The following is a 26,331-nucleotide window of genomic DNA, read 5'->3' as shown; positions in this document are numbered from 1 at the left end:
TTTACTGTTTGAGCCACCAGCTTTCCCATACAAAAGCCAGGTCATTGTCTGAACCAATGCTGGTAGGAAGTCCAAATCTGGGAACTATTTCCCTAAGCAGGCACTGGGCTACTTCTGATGCCCTTTCAGTCCAGGTAGGAAAATCTTCTATCCAGCCCGAGAACGTATATACCATGACCAGCAAGCAGGTAACGGTAGTGTTGATGACGTTTCATTTCAGTGAAGTCCACTCCCAGGTGTTCAAAGGGCAGCGTGCCTTTCTGCTGAATACCGGAGGTTTTTGTCTGAATACCCGAGAGGCAGCATTAACCTGTGGGCAGGCAGCATGGCCTAGGTGGGTCGTTTGGTGTGTTTGGCTTACCAGATTGTGTGCCAGCTCCTCTGGTACCAATAATTGCCACTTGGCAATTCCCACCATCCCTTTTCAGTCTTGATGGCCCCTTCTGCTTTGGCTAACCTGACAGCCGTTGTCCTTGTTTTATCAGGCTAGTGCCATCAGTATATAGGACCCAACTAGGGTCTGGAACCTTGTGTCCTTCTTTAAAACAAACCCCAGATACCGTACCTCCTCCTTGCAGATCTGTGCCTTCTTTGACACCCAGTAACCTGCTTCCATCAGCAGCTGGAGCAGTGTTTTTGTCCCTTTCCAGCATTTTTCCTTGGTCTCGGCAGCCAGCAGCAGGTCATACCCATATTGTAGGAGCCAACATCCATACTCTTCCAGATGGTATGAGTTCAGGTCAGAAGCCAAGGCTTCCCCAAAGATGGCTGGGGAATTCTTAAACCCTTGTAGGGGAGTGCAGGTGAGCTGTTGCTTGGTGCCCCCGACTGGATCTTCCCATTCAAAGATGGGCTGTGACACTGGAGCGAGGCATACACAGAAGAAGGCATCCTTGAGATCTAGGCGAGTATAAACTTTAGTCCTCAGTGGGAGGAGGCTAAGTAAGGCATAGGGGTTTGGAACAGTGGGGTGTAAAGTCACAGTAGCCTGGTTGACTAGCCTGAGATCCTATACAGGCCTATAGTCCTGTCCTCCTTCCTTTTTGACTGGCAGGATTGGTGTACCAAGCCAGCTGGCACTCTACTAGAATGCCCGCTTGTTTCAATCTATTGATGTGGGGCAGTATGCCGGCCCAGGCCTCTATAGATAGCAGGTACTGGCGCTTTCTAACCGGGATGGCGCCTGGTCTGAGTTCTATTATCACTGGGGCTTGATGTTTAGCCAGCCTGGGGGGAGGGGCGGTTTTCTTCTTTATTCCTCAGGGAATAATTGAGTTAGCTCTCTCTCACGCTCTTCCGGCCACCCAGTTCTTCCTTCGGAGGCTCATGCAACCTCCACTCATCTTAGGGTGGTATTGAGAGAGCAAATAAGTCATAGTGCCCATCCAGAAGGTGGGCCTCTCCTCAGGGGAGAAAGTTACTTGTGCTGCTAGTTTGGAGAGCAAGTCTCTCCCCAACAGGGGTACTGGGCACTCAGGAATGTAGAGGAATTCATGAATCACTTGGTGCCCCCACATCTGACATTTTCTGGGCTGGCAAAACAATTTAATCATCTCTTCTCCTGATACCTCAGTTACAGCAGTAGTCTTTTTTTTTTTTTTTTTAACTTTACAATATTGTATTGGTTTTGGCATATATTGAAACGAATCCGCCACAGGTATACATGTGTTCCCCATCCTGAACCCTCCTCCCCCCTCCCTCCCCACACCATCCCTCTGGGTCGTCCTAGTGCACCAGCCCCAAGCATCCAGTATCGCGCATCGAACCTGGACTGGCGACTCATTTCATATATGATATTATACATATTTCAATGCCATTCTCCCAAATCATCCCATCCTCTCCCTCTCCCACAGAGTCCATAAGAGTCCATAAGTCCAATGTCTCTTTTGCTGTCTCGTATACAGGGTTATTGTTACCATCTTTCTAAATTCCATATATATGCGTTAGTATACTGTATTGGTGTTTTTCTTTCTGGCTTACTTCACTCTGTATAATAGGCTCCAGTTTCATCCACCTCATTAGAACTGATTCAAACGTATTCTTTTTAATAGCTGAGTAATACTCCATTGTGTATATGTACCAGAGCTTTCTTATCCATTCATCTGCTGATGGACATCTAGGTTGCTTCCATGTCCTGGCTATTATAAACAGTGCTGTGATGAACATTGGGGTACACGTGTCTCTTTCAATTCTGGTTTCCTCAGTGTGTATGCCCAGCAGTGGGATTGCTGGATCATAAGGCAGTTCTATTTCCAGTTTTTTAAGGAATCTCCACACTGTTCTCCATAGTGGCTGTAGTCTTTTTGGACAGTGGTGCCACAGGTTTTGTTACTACCGACAGTTCTGCTCCTGTATCCACCATGAAGTCAGTGTTTTGGTCCCCCACTTTTAAGGTTACCATTGGCTTTCGGGGACCTGATGTCTCTGAGCCCCGGCAGCCCTATTTAATTTCCAAGTCAGCAAGCCCCACAACTGTGGGAGCTTCCTCTTCCTTCCTTGCTTTAGGGCATTCATTCTTCCAGTGGCCAAAAGCTTGGCACCAGACACACTGGTTTGGCTGTAACAGGGCCTGGGGCCTCCGCTGGGACCAGTTGAAGGACTGTCCTGTCCCTGGGGCAGATGAGGTTTTCCGGAGGGCCCTAGATACACTTTCCCAGAGCAGCAGCTAGCATTGCAAATCTCTTGTCTGTTCTCTTTCGTTCCCTCCGGCTCTCTGGCAGAGCGCAGCCTCTGCTTAATTCCAACGTCTCCCTCCCCTTCTTGTCAGTACTCACCTGGAGAGGTGGGTATAGCTTGGGTGGTTCGGCTAGAGCCGGATCCTGGAAGTGTTGGTCAGAGGCTTCTGTCACCGGGATCGGAGCCTGCAGAGGTGGCAGCTCTACGACCTCAGGGAGAGCTGGCGGAGGAGCAGTGGCTGCTGCAGGACTTCCCCTGGCCCTGGATTGGGCAGTAAGGCGGCCTCCGGTCCTGGTGGAGAACTGGGAGGCAGGCGCGTCGTTATCCAGTATGGGGGAGGGGCAGGTCATCCTCGTCCAAATCCTGTTGAATTTCCTTTTTTATCATCAGTCAATTTTTGTGCAATTAATATTTTTCCCTTTCCCTTCTGGATACAGAACCTTGTCCAAGTAGGAGGGTCTTGAGCTAACTCTAACCATGATTCAACATATGGGTATTGATCCAGGTGTCCTGGCTCTCCTGTGACTACTGTATAGACTGCTTCCACTATTTGTAAGTTCATGGTGTTCTCTGGTGGCCATCCTACTCCCATAGGGGGCCATTCAACCTCACAGAGTATGTGGAGAAGGTTAGGCTTCATCTTCACCCCATCAGTTCAGTTCAGTCGCTCAGTTTTGTTGACTCTTTTCGACCCCATGAATTGCAGCACTCCAGGCCTCCCTGTCCATCACCCCATAGTCTCCTCTTAATCCCTTCTTAAAATTTTTAATCATGCACTCCAACACAGTTACCTTAGATGCACTTCCCCCATCTTGCTTACCTTCTCAGACCTTCTTCTACTTTTCCTTTTTGTTCTGTCTACGAAGTTCTCAGTACCCTATGTACTTCTGATATTTCCAGTCAATGACACTTAAATTGCCATTCTGCCTCCTTCCTAATTGGAGTGAGAAGAGCCTTACCTGCCAGATCCTAGAGGGAGAAGGGGGATCAGCGTGCCTTCACCTGCTGGTCAGCACAGCCGAACCAGAACACCACGTGGTCCAAGACTGTTTCTCCCTTAAAGTCCCTTCTGCCTTGGTAGGCTTGATCAGGTGCGGATGAAAACACAGATGGGTTAAATATCCCATGTCCCAGGCCATCTCCAGGAAAGCCAATTCATACTCACTTATATATCCTCTTCCTTCGAACCTAACAATTTTGATGGGGTCAAGAATTTCACAGCAGACGAGATACCTCCTGAGGAGGGCAGAATATGAGCACACAAGGACCAGTTTCCTATCCTAAAAGTCCTCTGGTGATCGTTGGTAATAATTTTCCCTGAGATGGCGTGGACACACCTCCTAAGTGACCTTCACAAATTTCCTTCCTAAACCATAGCACGCTTGTCGACCTGTGTCCCAAGTAATGGCTGCTGCCTGCCTATTCCAGGCCCCAGTGCGTCCATGCCCCTTTTAGTCTCTCCCAGGGGGGTGATCAGGCCGCCTCTTCCACCCTACTGGGTGGGTTCCTCCTCACCTGAGCGCTCAGTTCCCCTGCCGCCGTCCACTACCTGACAACATGAAAGGTCCGGGTATTGAGAAGCAGAATACTTCCAGAAAGGCGAGGCACCTTCCACTCTCTGGAAGATTCGAGCTGCAAGGCCTCAGAGTAGCCCCAAATGGGACTTGTCTCCTCAAAGTGAGGAGTTTCCCGGCCCATGCACCAAATGTTGTAGCCACGCGTTCCGGGAAACAAACTCACTCAGAAAGACAATGCAGATAGTGGAGTGCAGTTTATTACACCAGTGGGCCCAAGGCAGAGTCTCCTCTTAGCCAAGGACCCTGACCAGCATTTGTGAAAATCTTTTATACCCTATGCGTACGTGTCTGAACCCACCACTCCAAATTCCTTGAAACTTACATAAACCAAGGAAAATACAATCCCCAAAACCCCATCATTCACGCGCTATGTGCTCATGTGCTCCAACAGTCAAACAATTAACCAATAATCAATAAACCCGAGCTTACACTCCGATTGATACAGAAAAATTTATGGCCTGTCTGGAGGAAGGGGTGATTAGTGTATGTTTTCTCTTAGGCGATGAGTAACCTAGATACGATCTTCAAGGTTCCCCTGTCTGGAGGGGATCTTATCCTTCTGTTGTTTTCATAGGCACTAAACACAGAGTTCAGAGTCCATTGGAAAGCTAGCCAAGCATGATCAGCATGAACAGGCCTAAGATGGAGACCAGGCCCTATGAATTCCTTCTTCAAACCCAGCACAATCTCTTGGAGTTACAGTTACAGGAGGTACTTCTAGAGGCTTACAGGGATTTATCTCCTTGGAAGCATTTGTTTATATCTCAGAGTGGAAAAGTAGGACTCTTCGCCTTTTCCACAGAGTTTGTTTACAATTATTTCTACTCTAAAACAAAGATTTCTTTTTCTTTCTTTCTCTCTTTTTCTCTTCCTCTCTCACTTTCCATCTCTCTCTTTTTGTTTCCATCTGTGTCTTCTCCCTTTTAGCTGAATTGACAGTACCTCCATACAAATGCCATTTTTCAGTGCAGTGACATCCTCACTGCATACATAGGTGTGTTGAATTTTAAGAGTTCTTTATATATTTTGGATAACAGTCCTTTATCATATATGTCTTTTGAAAATATTTTATCCCAGTCTATGGCTTGTCTTTTCATTTTATGGACATGGTCTTTTACAGAGCAGAAATGTTTAATTTTAATGAAGGTCCAGCTACTAAATTTTCTTTCATGATTGCACCTTTGGTATTATAATTGAGAAACCCAAGGTCATAGAAATTTTATCCTGTTATCTTCCATGAGTTTTATAGTTTTTATTTTTATATTTAGATCTGTGATCCATTTTGACTTCATTTTTGTGAAGGGTGTAAAGTCTGTGCATAGATTGATTTTATTTACTTATTGTGCATGGATGTCCAGTTGTTCCAGTGCTAGTTGTTGATGAGATGGTCTTTGCTCCACTATATTGCCTTTTCTCCTTTGTCAAAATCAGTTCATGACATTTATGGGGACCTATTTTGGGGATCTCTGTTCTGTTTCATTGATCTATTTGTTTATTCTTTAAAAAAAAAATGCTGTCTTGATTATTGTAACTTTACAGTAAGTACTGATGCCAGACAGTGTCAGCTCTTCATCCTTTTTAATATTGTAATTTTTATTGTGGGTCTTTTGCCTCTACATGTATATTTTATAATCACTTTGTTTATATTCACAATATTATTTTCTAGGACTTTGATTGGGTGGTATTGATTCTATAGATCAAGTTGGCACATTATGTGGGTTTGTATATTGCTAAGATAATTGGTAGAAAAGGGAGAAATTTGGCATTACACATTAAGATGAATGCTACATTTGTTCTTTTGATACAGTAATTATACCATAGAATTCTATTCTACAAGGATTTTTAAACATAAGCGGAAAGATGAAATTACATGTGATTTCATCAAATAATTATTCACTGATAACAAAACTTGGCAATGCCCTAAATGACTTTTAAGAGGAAAATAAATGTGTGTGTGTATGCAAATATACAGAAAAGGACAGGAAGACATGACTTCTGATAAAAAATTTTTACTGGTAGAAGGAAAAAGGAGAAATAGCATAACCAACTTGAGAAAGGGAAAGCTTCTGTTTCCAATGTCAATGATTATTTGTAAGCCCCTGACTTTGCCTTTGGGTCTTTGGTCTGCTTCAGAGACTGAGATCCATAGATCCAGTGGGTTTGCTGTTAACTGAACAATGGCAAGTTCTTCTCATGTGTTCAAAGAGTATGAAACACAGATACTCAGATCTTAGCAAGTCACAACCCGAGATAGGATACCCTTATTTTATAGCAAATGCAAAAAAGAAAAAGTGAAGATCTGACTTAAGGTGGAACTCAGCTGTTACTGAGGGCTTCCAGGTGACTCATTGGTAAAGAATCCACCTGCAATACAGGAGATGTGGGTTTGATCCATGGGTCTGGAAGATACTCTAGAGAAGGAAATGGAAACCCACTCCAATATTCTTGCCTGGAAAATCCCATGGACGGAGGAGCCTGGTGGGCTACAGTCCATGGAGTCACAAAAGAGTCAGACATAATTTAGTAACTAAACAATAGCAATAGCAGCTGTTACTGAAAGAAGGGAAGAACAAATACGAATGGATTTGAAATGACACCACTGTGGAAATAGCCTTCATACTGGAGCTATGTAGTCCAGTTTAGACAAATGAGAGGGCTATTTTGGTAGATTAAGTTCTCATTCTTCTAATTCTGGTGTTCACAAGTCTCACTGACAAATTCCTTTAAAGATTTCACATATGTGATTATTAAAACAAGAAAGTCAACCGCATAATAGCAATGAATAAATCTATTCTTATTTTATCTAAAATAGATTTAGTATTATTATAACTAAGTTTATTATTAATTTAGAATGCTAAAGTATATAGCTACTAATTTAGAAATAAATGTTAGAAACTGCTATCAGTAACATTTATTGATAGAAAAAAAAAGCAGCGCTAAACTTTAGAATCATTTGTAGACTTAAGTTATCCTAGCCTGAGACTAGCTAGGGATAGATGAACTTGTAATACATTGGCAATAAGGAACTTTGCCAAATTACTGAACTGGTACTGAAAATAATTTGAAGATTTGTCATGGCTAACATGTCACCAAGATATCTGCAGTGAACAGCTGGATTATATTGATAGTTTACAGTATCCACTACTCATATTATGTTTCTATTTATTCATTGTTCATTCTTTATTTATTAATCTCATATTATTAATATGTGACTAGCATTCTACCAGACATACAGTTCCTGCCATACATGGTACTAATAATGAGTTGCAAAGATAAGATAGAGTTACATGGATTGACTGACATAACCAGGAAACTTACTACTGCATAACAATCCCTTAGCAAATGTAGAGGGTTTTATGTATGGGCATTGTTAATTACATCACCATGTTATAGAATAAAGTGTTGTCTAACTAGGTGTTTTTAATTGTATCAGCAATGAATTTGGACTGGAGTTACAGAATTCAGAGGTACCCTGACCTTAGAACAGTGTCAGGGCTTGGGACGGAATGTGGTACTAGTTTGTCTTGTCTAGTAGATGGTAATTTTGATAAAGAGGTAAGTTTGTTTAAATAAATTTGCTATTTTTATAGTAACTATTAAGATTTTAAACATGGTTTTATTGAGATATAACTTATATGCAATATAATTCACATAAAATATACTATTTATGGGGCTTCCCCGGTCACTCGGACAGTAAAGAATCCACCTGAAATTGGAATGTAGGTCCAATCCCTGGGTTGGGAAGATCCCCTGGAGGAGGGCATGGCAACCCACTCCAGTATTCTTGCCTGGAGAATCTCCATGGACAGAGCAGCCAGGTGGGCTACAGTCCATGCGGTTGCAGAGTCAGACACAATTGATTGACATAGCACAGAACATATTATTCAGTAATTTTCTGTTTATTCACAAAGTTGTGTGACCATCACTAAAATCAATTTTAGAATATTTTCATCAATCCCAAAGAAATATTGTGCCATTTACCAGTTACATCCCTTTCCTTCATCCTCACTAGACCTAAGAAGTGTTAGTTAGTCTCTCAGTCATGCCTGACTCTTTGTGACCCCATGGACTGCAGCCCACCAGGCTCCTCTGTCCATGAGATTTTCCAGGCAAGGATACTGGAGTGGGTTGCCATTGCCTTCTCCAGGGGATCTTCCCAACCCAGGGATTGAACCCGTGTCTCCTGCATTGCAGGCAGATTCTTTACCAACTGAGCTACAAGGGAAGCCCTAGGAAACCACCAATATATTTTACCTCTTTAGATTTGCCTCTTCTAGATATTTCACGTAAATGAATCATACAATGTGTAGTCTTATCTAACTGGCTTCCTTCACTCAGCAAAACATTTTTAGGTTAATATTGCATTCAATAGTCCTCCACAATTTATTGACAAATTTTAACTCTCTACCGAAAGAGAACACTACATTTATAAGTTCATCAGCTGGTAGAAATTTGGATGATTTCCACTTTTTGCTTGCTATAAATAATGCTACCATAAATATTTACATACAAATATTTTTGTGGATATCTATTTTCATTTCTCTTGAGTGTGTACCTAAATGTGGAATTTCCAAGTCATATGGTAATTGTGTTTAAACTTTGGTTGAACTGCTAGACTCTTCCAAAATGGCTGTACTATTTCACATGTTCATCAGAAGTATAAAAGGATTCCAATTTGTCCATATTTTTGAAGAACTCCTTGTTGTCTTTTAAAATTATAACCATTGTGACAGATGTTAATTCAGGGAAGCCCTAATGGTGTTGAGAAATGTATTAACTTTAACATAGTTGTAAATTCAGAGTCTATTAGAACATCTTGTGTAATTCTCCATTCTCCCTTCCATAGTTGGTTATATGTGCTTAGTCATTCAGTCATGTCTGACTCTTTGTGGCCCCATGGACTATAGCCTGCCAGGCTTCTCTGTCCATGGGGATTCTCCAGGCAAGAATACTGAAGTGAGTTGCCATGACCTCCTCCATGGGATTTTCCCAACCCAGGGATCAAACCCAGGTCTCCTGCATTGAAGGAGGATTTTTCACCATCTGAGCCACCAGGACATCCTGGTTGTATGGATAAGGCAAATACAATAATTGCCTTTGGAGTAATAACAATTTTTTTTGTAAATTGCATATTAACAGAAATTTAAATTAATCCATATAACTTAATTTCATTTGAAAGAAAAATACTAGGCTTGTAATTAACAATGAGTGATATGTAAAAGAGGTTCATATTAAAGTAGTAATTATCCCTCAAAATCCCCAAAATACCAGTCAGTTTAATAATAGCTTGTGTTAAAATCATCCTAACTTAAAAAAAAAAATCAGGTATATAATGGCTATTATTTTCCTATCATTGTGATAATGTCTCAGACATAAAACAGTCATTGAGTGAGAAAGATTTTGAAAAAATAAATAAATAAAATCATTGTACAGCAACCTCTTATAAGGAAGAATTATATATAGTAATTTGAATATATTTTGCTTACATTTCAATTGACAGTATTTTCCATTTGCATTTCAAGCTCTTAGAATATTGGATATGAAGGAGAAAGCATTTGAGAATATATATAGAATTTTGCCTTTGAAAATTATCCAAATTTTATTAGAATATCAAACACAGCATGAAGATACTTTTCCATACAAGGTAAATATATTCCCTTTTTCTGTGGCTGCAGTGTTATTCCATGTAAGAAACTCAGTCCTCCAGCCCTTGTCGGCTTTATGAAATTTATTGTATTTTCCACTCTTCAACTTATAGTCCATTTTATTCCCTCTTCTCCGCTTCCTTCTCATAATTCAACATGCAGAGATGTGTAACTGGCCTATGGAACATTATCCTTCAACATACACAGTGACTGGACATGATTCTATATCCCTGTTGCTTTGATCACCCCAAGCTAAAAGAATGAAATGTCATTATTGGGGATCTCTTCAGAAAGATCTTAAATCATGGGTATTCCATCTCTTTTCAGGAGGAATGATTATCTACAGAAGCCAGGAAGGTGAGAAGAACACATAAAATCCCTGCCCACATATGTTCATCTTAAGAAGGTTGCAGGATCTGAACACCCATATGACTTTATGCCCATAGATAATGATAACAAATATAGAGCACATTATAGATTGTAAAATATGTTCCAGTTGTGTCATTTTATATAGCAAACATCCTCCCCTTTTAAGGAACAAAACCACAGTGTAAACCTTACCCCCAAATGCACACACACCCTCACTCTCATCATTCTAAAAGCAGTTGCTAGACTGTTCATTTTGACTTGCCAAATGATTGTCTAAAACACTAGTCTGCTGTTATTAGTGTATTAGCCATCATATGATACAAAGTAAGAGAATGAGAGTTTGTTCTGAGGAAATATCCTTTGGCATTCCATTCATCCGTCACCATCCATAGGGATAAGAAGAGGACATTTCCTTTTTAACATTAGTCAAATGACAAAGGGAATTTCAGGAAAACAAAACAAAACACACAACCCTGAGAATAAGATTTCACACCTGGGCTTCAGAAGACAATGGGGATGTTATATGTCACAAGGATAAAGTGAGTGTTTCTGTGTGTGTGTGTGTGTGTGTGTGGTAGCAAAACAAAAGAATGGAATTCCCAAGCACTAGATGTAAAAATATGCTGAAATCTTATTACTGTATAAGGCATTTTAATCAGGAAAACCATCAAGAGATGAAATGTAACCCCAATAGTAGGGAGAGAGGATGTGAAATCTTATGACTTGCTTCAGATAATCACTATTGAAAAATCTCAGAAAGGATCTCTGAGGAATCTTTGGAACATCCCATTGGAGGACAAGACTGCTTTTAACACTGACTGATTCAAAGCACGTCACCACCACGTTGCAGTTGTACTTTACACATAAGCCTATGTCCATTACTTTAATACCACCTTACCTGGGTCCTATCCTGCAGTGTAGGTGTCAGAGGGCAAGGTAAGTCAAGGGGCAGGAAAGGAAGCCAGTGGACTCTCTTCTTACACTGCAGGCTCCTAGGGCTATAGGCTCAGGATAGGGGAGGCAAGACAGTCAATAGATAGTTGTTTGAAATCTGGATTTCTACACTGAACTAAAATAAAGTTACTGAATGGGTTGGACTTTGCTTGATACCAAATCATGCATGCATACATGCTCAGTCGTTTTGGTCATGCCCAGCTCTTTGCAAACCTATGAGGTGTAGCCTATCAGGCTCCTCTGTCCATGAGATTCTCCAGGCAAGAATACTGGAATGGATTGCCATGCCTTTCTAGGGGATCTTCTGGGCCAAGGGATGGAACCTGAATCTCTATTGTTGCACCTGCATTGTCAGGAGGGTTCTTTAACGCCACCTGGGAAGCCCCTATACCAAATCATAGGTTTTGATTACTGACCATCTAAGTGTTAGGAGTGGTATGTTCTGCTGGAGATTTTGCTTAGTAAACTTTTGGTCAAGACAGAATGAAATGAATACAATTGATTTCTCCTACATACCAAGAAATCTAGAATGTTTAATTTATGTCTCTAGAAATACTACTTTTACATCCAAGCATTGGTAAAGAATCCACGTGCAATGCAGGAGACCTGGGTTCAATTCCTTGGTCAGGAAGATCTGCTGGAGAAGGGATAGGCTACCCACTCCAGTATTCTTGGGCTTCCCTGTGGCTCAGATGGTAAAGAATCCCCCTGCAATGCAGGACACCTGGGTTCGATAAAGGTTACCCACTCCAGTATTCTGGCCTGGAGAATTCCATGGACTGTATAGTCCATGGGGTTGCAAAGAGTCGGACGCAACTGAGCAACTTTCACATTCAGACAGATTCATATAAACCCATTTCTCACAGTATATATGTGCGTTTTGGCATTTATAAAGACTAGGAGCAGCAATTCCTTATTTCTGTTCTTCATCAGATTTTATGGGCTTATCGATCTATCCCAAATCCATTGGTCTATGCTAAATACACCAAGTATGTGCTATCTCAGTTCAGATATATTGCAATCAGATGATTCCACAAGTCAAACACACTGAGAGATGGATATTTAATAACATATGGGACATTTTTATGAAACCCTGCTTTTGGTAATTTTAACAGTAAATGTTACTGAAGATGTAAGGGATTTAAATTTTTGTTTTACCCAAAATATTTTCAAACTAAAAACTTTCATTGTAAATAGTGAAAGGGAAACACATACACAAAAACCTGTCAATGAAAAGGAATTTTATATGTTATCACAACATGAACACATTTGATAAAATATTGAATATTTTGAAAATATTTAATCTTACTGATATGTTATAGCTTGTTTTCAAAGAGTCAAGAAGCTCAAATAGCTGATTTTATCTCCAGCGGGTAGCAGGTATTGGATATTTACAAATTGATTCCTAGTTATTTAATAGAAAAGAAAAAAAAAAAAAGAAATAACAGAAATTAACAGGACAAGGCAGCTAAAAAGAAAGGCAGTACAGAGTTTTAATATTTTAGTATCATTATTCAATTCAGAATTGAATTTAAATTGCATATTCCTTTTAAGTCTGTTAGTTCCCTAAAAGCAAACATACTCACCCATTTTAGGCTTATCAATCAAAAATATTTATTGAGAACTATCACAGGCCAGGCACTCTATTCAGGCTATAATTCTTTCACTATTTGAAATGAGGTTTAACTAGAAAGTTTACATGGAGTTTAAAAATGACCAAATATTTAAAATGACTCAAACTGAATAAGCTCTTGTTTAGTTCAGGTCTGTTCAATATCAAGGGTGGAGATGCCAGCCTTATATAAGCTCAGCACTTAAATCGGTCTGCTATCTCCTACAGATAAATAACACAAAGGCAAAGATAACAGTTTAAACAAAATGGTCCCGAGAAGGTGAAGGCTGGATTTTCTGCAAGTAAATCTGTAAAGACATACAGACATACACACACAGAGACACACATACGCAGCCCTCTGTCTCTTTCTCTATATGTCTCTTTATCTGTCTCTCTCTTGTGAGTGTGCATGTGCAGGCACCCGTGCGCGCGCGCGCATACACACGCACACACACACACACACACACTCATCCCTTCTCAGAAAATAATTTCTCCCACTAACAAAATATACATTTGGGGAAAAGAAACATGAAGGTAGATAAGACAGTCAGTTTTAGGGATAGAAAAAGAAAAAAACTTGGCTCTTCTTAAACAAGATACTTGGGTTAGAAACAAAGATCGTGCTGGAAAAGGATTTTAATTATCACCAGACTTCTCAAAGCAAGACACAAAACAACCTCTGTGGGATTCTAGCTTCATCAGCAATCTCTCTTACAATTCACTCATCGCAAGGCCCCAGGATTTAAGTAGCACTCAGACTCTAGCACTTCAAAGACCACGGGAAAACCCACCTCTTCAACAAAAGTCTCTTTGAACCCATGTGGAGTGTTTCTTTCTTTCTTTTTTCCTAACTCTTCATCCTGGAGGTTAATTCCAGGGTTTGCTGATATGATAATCTTCAACAGTAGACATTGCAAACCTAAATACTTCCTGGCTGACCTTCTTTCATTTGAAATAGAGAAAGTTATTTTGATTCAAGTTACATTTTAGGTGTGTTGATTTTTATAAAAGCCTATGATTCAGGAGCTGAAACTGGTTAATTTGGTTCCTTCTGTGACTAACAGATTAACCTGTAGCAATAGAAAATGAAAAAGCAGTATTTGTCAGTAATTGCTTGGGTTTCAAGGACTTGTGATTCATCTCTGTGACATATATCCTAAGAATCCATGGCGTGGGCCTTTTAAATAGATGGACAAAGTATTTATTATCACTTTGCAAATTCTCCTGTACATGTCTTGAAGGAGGAAACAGACAGAACAGGCTCTCTCTTGAAAGCAGGACTCCATCTTGGGCCAGACTGTGGACTTTGAGCTATATGCCCAGTATCTATGGAAACGACATACCAACTGGAAAACCAGGCCCCCTGGATGGAAGAGCCCCAGGGCTCATACCCAGACTCTCTGTTGCCTAAAAGATTACCCTAATTATCTGTGTAACTGAATATAATCATAAATTCTATTATGCTTATTGGGGCATAACCACAGGCCTATTGATAATTGTCCATTGTTAGCTACCTTGGCTTAAGGCATATGAATCATGGATTAACTTTGATTGTATTTTTCTTTCCCTTTATTCAGACTAGCTTCAGGGAATTTGGAAAGGAAGGTTTGGGCGTACACTTAGGGTATATAAGGTTTTCAGAAAAGCTGGTCAGGGTCCTTGGCTAAGAGGAGACTCTGCCTTGGGCCTGCCGGTGTAAGAAACTGCACTCCACTCTCTGCATTGTCCTTCTGAGTCACTATTTCCCTGAATGTGTGGCTACAACATTTGGTGCATGGGCCAGGAAACTCCTCACTTTGAGGAGACAAGTCCCATTTGGGGCTACTCTGAGGCCTTGCGGCTTGAATCTTCTAGAGGGGGAAGGTGCCTCGCCTTTCTGGAAGTATTCTGCTTCTCAATACCCGGACCTTTCATGTTAGAAGGTAGTGGATGGCAGCAGGGGAACTGAGCGCTCAGGTGAGGAGGAACCCACCCAGTAGGTTGGAAGAGGGGGCCTGATTACCCCGCTGGGAGGGATTAGAAGGGGCACAGATCCACAGGAGCCTGGAATAGACAGGTGGCAATGATTGCTTGGTACACAGGTTGATGAGCGTGTTAAGGCTTAGGAAGGAAATTTGTGAAGGTCATTTAGGAGGTGGTGTCCACGCCATCTTGGGGAAAATTATTACCAAGCAACTGCCAGGGGATTTTTAGAAGAAACTTGGTTTTTGTGTGCTTGTATTCTGCCCTCCCCAAGGAGGTGTCCCATCTGCTATGAAATTCTTGACCCCCTCGGAACAGTCAGGCTAGAAGGAGGAGGATACATAAGTGAGTAAAAATTGACCTTTCCGGAGACAGCCTGGGACGTGGGATATTTAACCTGTCTGTATTTTCATCCACACCTGATCAAGCCCACCAAGGCAGAAGGGACCTTAAAAGTTAAGGGAGAAAAAGTATTGGATCACGTGGTGTTCTGGTTCGGCCATGATGACCAGCAAGTGAAAGCAATCCGATCCCCCTTCTCCGTCTGGGATCTGGCGGGTAAGGCTCTTCTCACCTCAATTAGGAAGGAGGCAGAATGGCAATTTAAGTGTCATTGAGTGGAAATATCAGAAGTACATAAGGTACTGAGAACTTTGTAGACAGAACGAAAAGGAAAAGTAGAAGAAGGTCTGAGAAGGTAAGCAAGATAGTGGGAAGTGAATCTAAGGCAACTGTATTGGAGTGCATGATTTAAAGAAGGGATTTGGGGGAGACTATGGTTGGATGAAGATGAAGCCTAACCTTCTCCACACACTCTGTGAGGTTGAATGGCCCCCTATGGGAGTAGGATGGCCACCAGAGAACACCATGAATTTAAAAATAGTGGAAGCAGTCTATACAGTAGTCACAGGAGAGCCATGACACCTGGATCAATACCCATATATTGACTCATGGCTGGTGTTAGCTCAAGACCCTCCTACTTGGACCAGGTTCTGTATCCAGAAAGGAAAGGGAAAAATATTAATGGCACAAACATTGACTGATGATAAAAGAGGAAATTCTACAGGATTTAGACGAGGATGACCCGAACCCTCCCCCATACTGGATAATGACATGCCTGCCTCCTAGTGTTCCACCAGTACCAGAGGATGCCTTAAAACCCAAGCCAGGGCCAGGTGAAGTTCCTGCAGCAGCCACTGCTCTTCACCAGCTCTCCCAGAGTTCATAAAGCCGCCATTTTGGCAGGCTCCGATCCCAGCAATGGAGACCTCTGGTCAATGGCCCCAGAATTCCACCTCAGCTGTACCTCCTAGATTGTATCCATCTCTCCCGATCTGCACTCCGCCAAGGAACAGGGGGAAAGAACCCCATTATGGATGCCCCTCAGAGAGCTACAACAGCCTCCAGTTCAGGATACATGGGGGAGTACCATCAGCCCCCTGTAGCCTATTATTACCAGCCATTTTCCTCTATGTATATATTAAACTGGCAGAGACATGCTCCACCATACTTGGGGGAGCCACAAGCCATGATTAGGCTAATGGAGACTATTTTTTGAACCCACTGCTCTACATAGGATGACATAATCCAACCACTAGTCTCCCACTTTAGCACTGAGGAAAGACACAGGAGCCTAACTGAGGCCAGAAAATGGTTAAAAGAAATGGCAGCTGCTGCTGCTGCTGCTGCTGCAGCTAAGTCTCTTCAGTCGTGTCCGACTCTGTGCGACCCCAGAGACAGCAGCCCACCAGGCTCCCCTGTCCCTGGGATTCTCCAGGCAAGAACACTGGAGTGGGTTGCCATTTCCTTCTCCAATGCATGAAAGTGAAACGTGAAAATGAAGTCGCTCAGTCGTGTCCAACTCAAAGCGACCCCATGGACTGCAGCCTACGAGGCTCCTCCGTCCATGGGATTTTCCAGGCAAGAGTACTGGTACTGCAAACCCACAGCAGTGGGCAAAACTAGCCACCCCCGATAAGAGGCTCAACTGGGACTGTAACACAGAGGAAGGGAGGGGCCATCTGGAGAGATAGCGGGTGACTATTTTACAAGGTCTCCAAAGGGGGGCCGGAAAAGCTCTGAGTATCGCAAAACCCTCCGAAGTGATTCAAAGGGAAAGTGAATCACTGAGTTCTGTGAAAGACTGTGCGAGGCCTATAGACTTTATACGCCAATAGACCCAGCCAGAGCTGCTGGGTCTCAGATGGTGGTAAATGTAGCCTATATGTCTGTAGCCCACCCTGAAAATGTCAGATGGGGGGAACACCAAGTGACTCATGATTTTTTATACATCCCTGAACGCCCAGTACCTTTGTTAGGAAGAGACTTGCTGTCTAAACTGGGGGTACAAGCGACCTTTCCAACCACAAAAGACCCACTGTTCGAGTGGGCTCAACCACCTATTTTCTCTTCCTCTCAGTAACCCCTCAAGATGAATGGAGATTGCACAATCCCTCGGAAAGGACACAGGACTGGTTAAACAGTCAAGAAAGTGAAAGTGAAGTCGCTCAGTCGTGTCTGACTCCTCGCGACCCCATGCAAGAGCCCCTATCAGACTCATCTGTCCATGGGATTTCCCAGGCAAGAGAACTGGAGTGAGTTGCCATTTCCTTCTCCAGGAAATCTTCCTGAACCAGGGATCGAACCCAGGTCTCTGCATTGCAGGTAGACACTTAACCGTCTGAGCCACCAGGGAAGCCTAAACCATCAAGAGAGAGAGTTAACTCAACAGCTCCTGAGGTCTGGGAGGAAGACAACCCCAACCCCCCAGGCTTGCAAAATAAGTCCCGCTGGTACTAGAACTCAAACCCGGTACAATTACGTCAGCACCCGCCTTGGGCCTGCCAGACCTTGCAAAGCCATTTACTCTTTATGTGACTGAAAAGGACAAGGTGGCTATGGGAGTGGTATCCCAGACTATGGGGACCTGGGGCAGACCACTGACTTATCTCTAATCAGCTGGACAATGTTGCCACTGGGTGGCTGGGATTCTTACAGGCAGTTGCTGCAGTTGCCTTACTGATCTAGGAGGCAACCAAGCTGACTTTGGGCCAAGATTTGTTCATAAAAGTCCCACATGAGGTCAAACTCTCCTGCGAGGGGACCCCCATAAATGGCTGTCAACATCCCAGATTACTCAATACCAGGGACTGTTATATGAGAACTCCCATGTTACTACTGAGCCTTGTCAGGCCCTGAATCTGGCCACACTCTTTCTTGTGGGAGAAGGTGGGCCCTCACATGATTGCAAGGAAATATGCCAGCAGACCTGACTTGAGAGACCAGCCAATCCCGGACCGAATTTGGTCCTGTACACCAATGGCACCAGCCTGGTGAAACAAGGACAATGACTGTTGGGAATGCAATAGTCACGGAAGGAACAATCGTTGAGGCTAGCTCTCTGCCATCACACCGGTCCACTCAACAGGCCAAACTATATGCTCTAATCCAGGCCCTCCAGCTGTCCAAAGGTAAGAAGACAAACATTGACACAGACTCCAGTTATGCTTTTGCCACACGACAGGGCTCTGTATAAGCGAGAGGCGTTTGACAGCTAGTGAAAAGGATATTAAAAATAAGGAAGAAATTAAGACCCTATTAGATGCTGCCTGGGAACCAGAAAAGGTTGCAGTCATACACTGCTGAGGACGTCAAAAAGAGGATACCCCCCCGGGCTCAGGGAACACCCTGGCAGATGAGACCGCTAAACAAGCAGCTGAGGGCTTGGGGGTGACATGTAAAGCCCCTATGAAAGTCTCATATCGTCGGGGCTACCTAACGCTAGACTCTCCAAAATACACTGAAGTCCAAAACCAAATAGCCAAAGCAGAAGGGGCCATCACGACTGAAAAGGGATGGTGGGAATTGCCAAGTGGCAAGTATTGGTACCAGAGGAACTGTCACCCACTCTGGTAAGCCAAATACACCAAGAGACCCATCTAGGCCGTGATAAACTGGAAGAGCTAATTTGAAAATATTTCTTGGTTCCCCGCCTCTCTTCCCTATGCAGGACAAAATCTCAGAACTGCATTGCCTGCTCATAGGTCAGTGCTGCCTCTTGGCGCAGACAGAAACCTCTAGAGATTCAGGTAAAAAGCGTTCTATCCTTTGAACACCTGGGAGTGGACTTCACCGAAAGGAAACCTCATCCACACTACCATTACCTGCTGGGCATGGTATGTACGTTCTTGGGATGGGTAGAAGTTTTTCCTACCCGGACTGAAAGAGCATCAGAAGTAGCCCGGTGCCTGCTTAGGGAGATAGTTCCCAGATTTGGATTTCCTACCACATTGGTTCCAATCATTCATTCCAATCCCAAGAAAGGCAATGCATTCATTCGAATCCCAAAGAAACGCAATGCAAGAGGATGTTCAAAAAACCTCACAATTGCACTCATCTCATACGCTAGTAAAGTAATGCTCAAAATTCTCCAAGCCAGGCTTTGGCACTACGTGAACCGTGAACTTCCAGATGTTCAAGCTGGTTTAGAAAAGGCAGAGGAACCAGAGATCAAATTGCCAACATCCAACATCCAAATTGCCACTCATCGAAAAAGCAAGAGAGTTCCAGAAAAACATCTATTTCTGCTTTATTGACTATTTCAAAGCCCTTGACTGTGTGGATCACACTAAACTGTGGAAAATTCTAAAAGAGATGGGAATACCAGACCACCTGACCTGCCTCTTGAGAAACCTATGTGCAGGTCAGGAAGCAACAGTTTGAACTGGACATGGAACAACAGACTGGTTCCAAATAGGAAAAGGAGTACGTCAAGGCTGTCTATTGTCACCCTGCTTATTTAACTTCTATGCAGAGTACATCACGAGAAACGCTGGGCTGAAGGAAGCACAAGCTGGAATCAAGATTGCTGGGAGAAATATCAATAACCTCAGATATGCAGATGACACCACCCTTATGGCAGAAAGTGAAGAGGAACTAAAAAGCCTCTTGATGAAAGTGAAAGAGAGAATGAAAAAGTTGGCTTAAAGCTCAACATTCAGAAGACGAAGATGATGGCATCTGGTCCCTTCACCTCATGGGAAATAGATGTGGAAACAGTGTCAGACTTTATTTTTTTGGGCTCCAAAATCACTGCAGATGGTGATTGCAGCCATGAAGTTGGAAGATGCTTACTCCTTGGAAGGAAAGTTATGACCCACCTAGATAGCATATTCAAAAGCAGAGACATTACTTTGCCAACAAAGGTCTATCTAGTCAAGGCTATGATTTTTCCAGTCGTCATGTATGGATGTGAGAGTTGGACTGTGAAGAAAGCTGAGTGCCGAAGAATTGATGCTTTTGAACTGTGGTGTTGGAGAAGACTCTTGAGAGTTCCTTGGACTGCAATGAGGTACAACGTGTCCATCCTAAAGGAGATCAGTCCTGGGTGTTCATTGGAAGGACTGAAGCTGAAACTGAAACTCCCATACTTCCGCCACATCATGTGAAGAGTTGACTCACTGGAAAAAACTCTGATGCTGGGAGGGATTGGCAGCAAGAGAAGAAGGGGACCACAGAGGATGAGATGGCTGGATGGCATCACCGACTCGATGGACATGAGTTTGAGTGAACCTCGGAAGTTGGAGAGGGACAGGAAGGCCTGGCGTGCTGCAATTCATGGGGTTGCAAAGAATCGGACAGTACTGAGGGACTGAACTGAACTGAACTGAACCAGCATTGGATCGGACAATGGCTTTTGTAGCTGATTTAGTAAAACAAGTAAACAAAACTTACATCCAGTGGAAATTACATACAGCATATAGGCCCCAGAGTTCTGGGATGGTGGAAGGAACCAACCAGACACTTAAAGAGACACTCTCCCAGTGGATCTTAGAGACGGACTGTTCCTGGGTGGACTTGTTTCTGACACCTCTGCTCAGGCTCAGGATGACCCCACAGACCCATGGCTCTTCTCTGTACAAAATTGTGTATGGGAGGCCCCTCACATAATTAAACAGGTGTCAAGAAATTTGTCCCAGGTAAGAGGAGATGAGATATCACAGCAGATGGAACAACTGTGTAAGGTAATAAATCAGGAAACTAAGTTTGTGCAAGAAAGAGTGCCATTCCCCCTCACGGAACAGATTCACGAATTTGTGCCCGGGGATCAGGTGTGGTCAAGCACTGGAAACACGACTCCTTGGCCGCACATTGGAAGGGTCCATATACTGTTGTTCTAACCAGCCCTTCTGCAGTTAAAGTTGCAGGTGTCACTCCCTGGGTCCACCACATGAGGCCGAGGAGAGCATACCACGCAGACCTGGAGGACACCGAGCGGACTACACAAAAGGACCCCACTGATCCCTGTGAAACCAAGATCATCTTAAAGAAGAAACAGAGATGAAGCTCTACAATCAACTGCTGCTACACGGACTTGCTGGTATCATCTTGAAACCAACCATAGTTTCAGTACAAAGAGGGACCTGTGCTATAATCAAAATTGAGTGTTGTGTATATATTCCTGATTTATCCGGCTATATATCAGCCACCCTAGATGACATGAAAGGTCAGATAAAAGTTATGTCTGATGACAATCTTCCTTTTTGGACTTCCGTCCTATCTTGGGTGAAGGGTAATTGGTGGAAAACTATATTTACCATTGTTATAGCTGCCTTGATAGTTCTGCTTTGTGGACCCTTTAGTTTACAATGTATTATGAACTTTGTAACCCAAAGGTTGATGTCGTTCTCCCAAATTGGAGGTCGGAGAGTCAGGGTGCAATATATCCCTATGAATGATGCTCATACTATGAGATAAGAGCATCAAGAGTGGGGAATGAAGGAGGAAACAGACAGAACAGGCTCCATCTTGAAAGCAGGACTCCATCTTGGGCCTGCCTGTGGACTTTGAGCTATATGCCCAGTATCTATGGAAACGACATACCAACTGGAAAACCAGGCCCCCTGGATGGAAGAGCCCCAGCGCTTGTACGTAGATTATCTGTTGCCTAAAAGAATACCCTAATTATCTGTGTAACCGAATAGAATCATAAATTCTATTATTCTTATTGGGGTATGCCAACAGGCCTATTGACAATTGTCTACTGTTAACTACCTAGGCTTAAGGCCTATGGATCACGGGTTAACTTTGATTGTATCTTTCTTTCCTTTGTTCAAGCTAGTTTCAGGGAATTTGGGTAGGTGAATTGGGCACTTACACTTAGGGTACATAATGTTTTTAGAAAAGCTGGTCAGGGTCCTAGGGTAAGAGGAGACTCTGCCTTGGGCCCGCCGGTGTAAGAAACTGCACTCCACTATCGGCATTGTCCTTCTGAGTGAGTTTGTTTCCTGGAAAGCGTGGCTACAACATTTTGTGCATGGGCCGACAAGTCCCATTTGGGACTACTCCAAGGCCTTGCGGCTTGAATCTTCTAGAGGGGCAAAGGTGCCTCGCCTTTTTGGAAGTATTCTGTATCTCAGTGCCTGGACCTTTCATGTTAGAAGGTAGTGGACAGCAGCAGGGGAACTGAGCACTCAGGTGAGGAGGAACCCACCCAGTAGGTGGAAGAGGGAGCCTGATCACCCCGCTGGGAGGGATTAGAAGGGGCACAGATCCACAGGAGCCTGGAATAGACAGGTGGCAACGGTTGCTTGGTACACAGGTTGATGAGCATGTTAGGGCTTAGGAAGGAAATTTGTGAAGATCATTTAGAAGGTGGTGTCCATGCCGTCTTGGGGAAAATTATTACCAAGCCATTGCCAGGGGATTTTTAAGAAAAGAAACTTGGTTTTTGTGTGCCTGTATTCTGCCCTCCCCAAGGAGGTGTCCCATCTACTATGAAATTCTTGACCCCCTCGGAATAGTCAGGCTAGAAGGAGGGGGATACATAAGTGAGTACAATTTGTCTTTTCTGGATACCGCCTGGGACGTGGGATATTTAACCCGTCTGTATTTTCATCCGCACCTGATCAAGCCCACCAAGGCAGAAGGGACTTTAAAAGTGAAGGGAGAAACAGTCTTGGACCACGTGGTGTTTTGGTTTCGGCTGTGCTGACCAGCAGGTGAAGACACCCAGATCCCCCTTCTCCTTCTGGAACTGGCAGGTAAGGCTCTGCTGTCTCCTATTAGGAGGGAGGCAGAATGGCAATTGAAGGGTTATTGAGTGGAAATTGGAGAAAGTAGGGAAAACCTCTAGACAATTCAGGTATGACCTAAATCAAATCCCTTATGATTATACAGTGGAAGTGAGAAATAGATTTAAGGGACTAGATCTGATAGAGTGCCTGATGAACTATGGATGGAGGTTCGTGACATTGTACAGGAGACAGGGATCAAGACCATCCCCTGGAAAAGAAATGCAAAAAAGCAAAATGGCTGTCTGGTGAGGTCTTACAAATAGCTGTGAAAAGAATAGGAGCGAAAAGCAAAGGAGAAAAGGAAAGATATAAGCATCTGAATGCAGAGTTCCAAAAAATAGAAAGAATTCATAAGAAAGCCTTCCTCAGCGATCAATACAAAGAAATAGAGGAAAACAACAGAATGGGAAAGACTAGAGATCACTTCAAGAAAATTAGAGATATCAAGGGAACATTTCATGCAAAGATGGGCTCGATAAAGGACAGAAATGGTATGGACCTAGCAGAAGCAGAAGATATTAAGAAGAGGTGCCAACAATACACAGAAGAACTGTACAAAAAAGATCTTCACGACCCAGATAATCACGATAGTATGATCACTGACCTAGAGCCAGACATCCTGGAATGTGAAGTCAAGTGGGCATTAGAAAGGATCACTACGAACAAAGCTAGTACAGGTGATGAAATTCCAGTTGAGCTATTTCAAATCCAGTAAGATGATGCTGTGAAAGTGCCGCACTCAATATGCCAGCAAATTTGGAAAACTCAGCAGTGGCCACAGGACTGGAAAAGGTCAGATTTCATTCCAATCCCAAAGAAAGGCAATGCCAAAGAATGCCCAAACTACTGCACAATTGCACTCATCTCACACGCTAGTAAAGTGATGCTCAAAATTCTCCAAGCCAGGCTTCGGCACTACATGCACCATGAACTTCTAGATGTTCAAGCTGGTTTAGAAAAGGCAGAGGAACCAGAGAACAAGTTGCCAACATCCGCTGGATCATCAAAAAAGCAAGAGAGTTCCAGAAAAACGTCTATTTCTGTTTCATTGACTATGCCAAAGCCTTTGACTGTGTGGATCACAATAAACTGTGGTATCACAATAAACTGTGGAAAATTCTGAAAGAGATGAGAATACCAGACCACCTGACCTGCCTCTTCAGAATCTTATATGCAAGTCAGGAAGCAACAGTTAGAACTGGACATGGAAGAACAGACTGGTTCCAAATAGGAAAAGGAGTACGTCAAGGCTGTCTATTGTCACCCTGCTTTTTAACTTCTATGCAGAGTACATCATGAGAAACACTGCACTGGAAGAAGCACAAGCTGGAATCCATTTTGCCGGGAGAAATATCAATAACCTCAGATATGCAGATGACACCACCCTTATGGCAGAAAGTGAAGAGGAACTAAAAAGCCTCTTGATGAAAGTGAAAGAGAGAATTAAAAAATTTGGCTTAAAGCTCAACATTCAGAAGATGAAGATCATGGCATCTGGTCCCATCATCTCATGGGAAATAGATGGAGAAACAGTGTCAGACTTTATTTTTGGGTGCTCCAAAATCACTGCTGATGGTGATTGCAGCCATGAAGTTGGAAGATGCTTACTCCTTGGAAGGAAAGTTATGACCCACTTAGATAACATATTCAAAAGCAGAGACATTACTTTGCCAACAATGTTCCATCTAGTCAAGGCTATAGATTTTCCAGTCCTCATGTATGAATGTGAGAGTTGGACTGTGAAGAAAACTGAGTGCCGAAGAATTGATGCTTTTGAACTGTGGTGTTGGAGAAGACTCTTGAGAGTCCCTTGGTCTGCAAGGAGATCCAACCAGTCCATTCTGAAGGAGATCAGCCCTGGGATTTCTTTGGAAGGAATGATGCTAAAGCTGAAACTCTAGTACTTTGGCCACCTCATGAGAAGACTTGACTCATTGGAAAAGACTCTGATGCTGGGAGGGATTGTGGGCAGGAGGAGAAGGGGATGACAGAGGATGAGCTGGCTGGATGGCATCTCTGACTCGATGGACAGGAGTTTGAGTGAACTCCGGAAGTTGGTGATGGACAGGGAGGCCTGGTGTGCTGTAATTCATGGGGTTGCAAAGAGTCAGACGTGACTGAGTTCTGAACCGAACTGAACTGAACTGAGTGGAAATATCAGAAGTACATAGGGTACTGAGGTCTTCGTAGACAGAACAAAAAGGAAAAGTAGAAGAAGGTCTGAGAAGGTAAGCAAGATGGGAAGAAGTGAATCTAAGGCAACTGTATTGGAGTGTATGATTAAAAATTTAAAGAAGCGATTTGGAGGAGACTATGGGTTGAAGATGAAGCCTAACCGCCTTCACATACTCTGTGAGGTCGAATGGCCCCCTATGGGAGTAGGATGGCCACCAGAGAACACCATGAACTTAAAAATAGTGGAAGCAGTCTATACAGTATTCACAGGGCAGCCAGAACACCTGGATCAATACCCATATATTGACTCATGCCTAGGGTTAGCTCAAGACCCTCCTCCATGGACAAGGCTTTGGATCCAGATGGAAAGGGAAAAATATTAATGGCTCAAAAATTGACTGATGATAAAATAGGATATTCTACAGGATATGGACAGGGATGACCCTACCCCTCCCCCATATTATATATGGATATTGACGTGCCTGCCTCTTAGTGCTCCACCAGGACTGGAGGGCGCCTTAATGCCCAAGCCAGGGCCAGGTGAAGTTCCTGTAGCAGCCACTACTCTTCCACCAGCTCTCCCGGAATTCACAGAGCTGCCATTTTGTCAGGCTCCGATCCCAGCAATGGAGACCTCTGGTCAATGGCCCCAGAATTCCACCTCAGCTGTACCTTCTAGATTGTATCCATCTCTCCCGATCTGCACTCCACCAAGGAACAGGAGGAAAGAACCCCACTACAGATGCCCCTCAGAGAGCTACAACAGCCTCCAGTTCAGGATACATGGGGGAGTACCATCAGCCCCCCGTAGCCTATTATTACCAGCCATTTTCCTCTACGTATATATTAAACTGGCAGAGACATGCTCCACCATACTCGGGGGAGCCACAAGCCATGATTAGGCTAATGGAGACTATTTTTTGAACCCACTGCTCTACATAGGATAACATAATCCAACCATTCGTCTCTCTCTTCAGCACTGATGAAAGACACAGGATCCTAACTGAGGCTAGAAAATGGTTAAGACAAACGGTAGCTGAGGGTACTGCAAAGCCACAACGGTGGGCAGAACTAACCATTCCCAATAAGGGCCCAATTAGGACTGTAACACAGAAGAAGGGAGGGGCCACCTGGAGAGATAGCAGGTGACTATTTTACAAGGTCTCGGGGGGGGGGGGGGGGGGGGGAAGCTCCTTATTTTAGGAGGGACGGCAAAACCCTCCCAAGTGATTCTAAGGGAAAGTGAATCACCGTCTGAGTTCTATGAAAGACTGTGCGAGGCCTAT

The sequence above is a fragment of the Bos grunniens genome, chromosome 1 (assembly GCF_055505025.1).
Source record: "Bos grunniens cultivar Pamir isolate PY7600 chromosome 1, Bosgru_T2T1.0, whole genome shotgun sequence".
Taxonomy (NCBI): domain Eukaryota; kingdom Metazoa; phylum Chordata; class Mammalia; order Artiodactyla; family Bovidae; genus Bos; species Bos grunniens.
Note: the sequence above shows the minus strand (reverse complement) of the source record.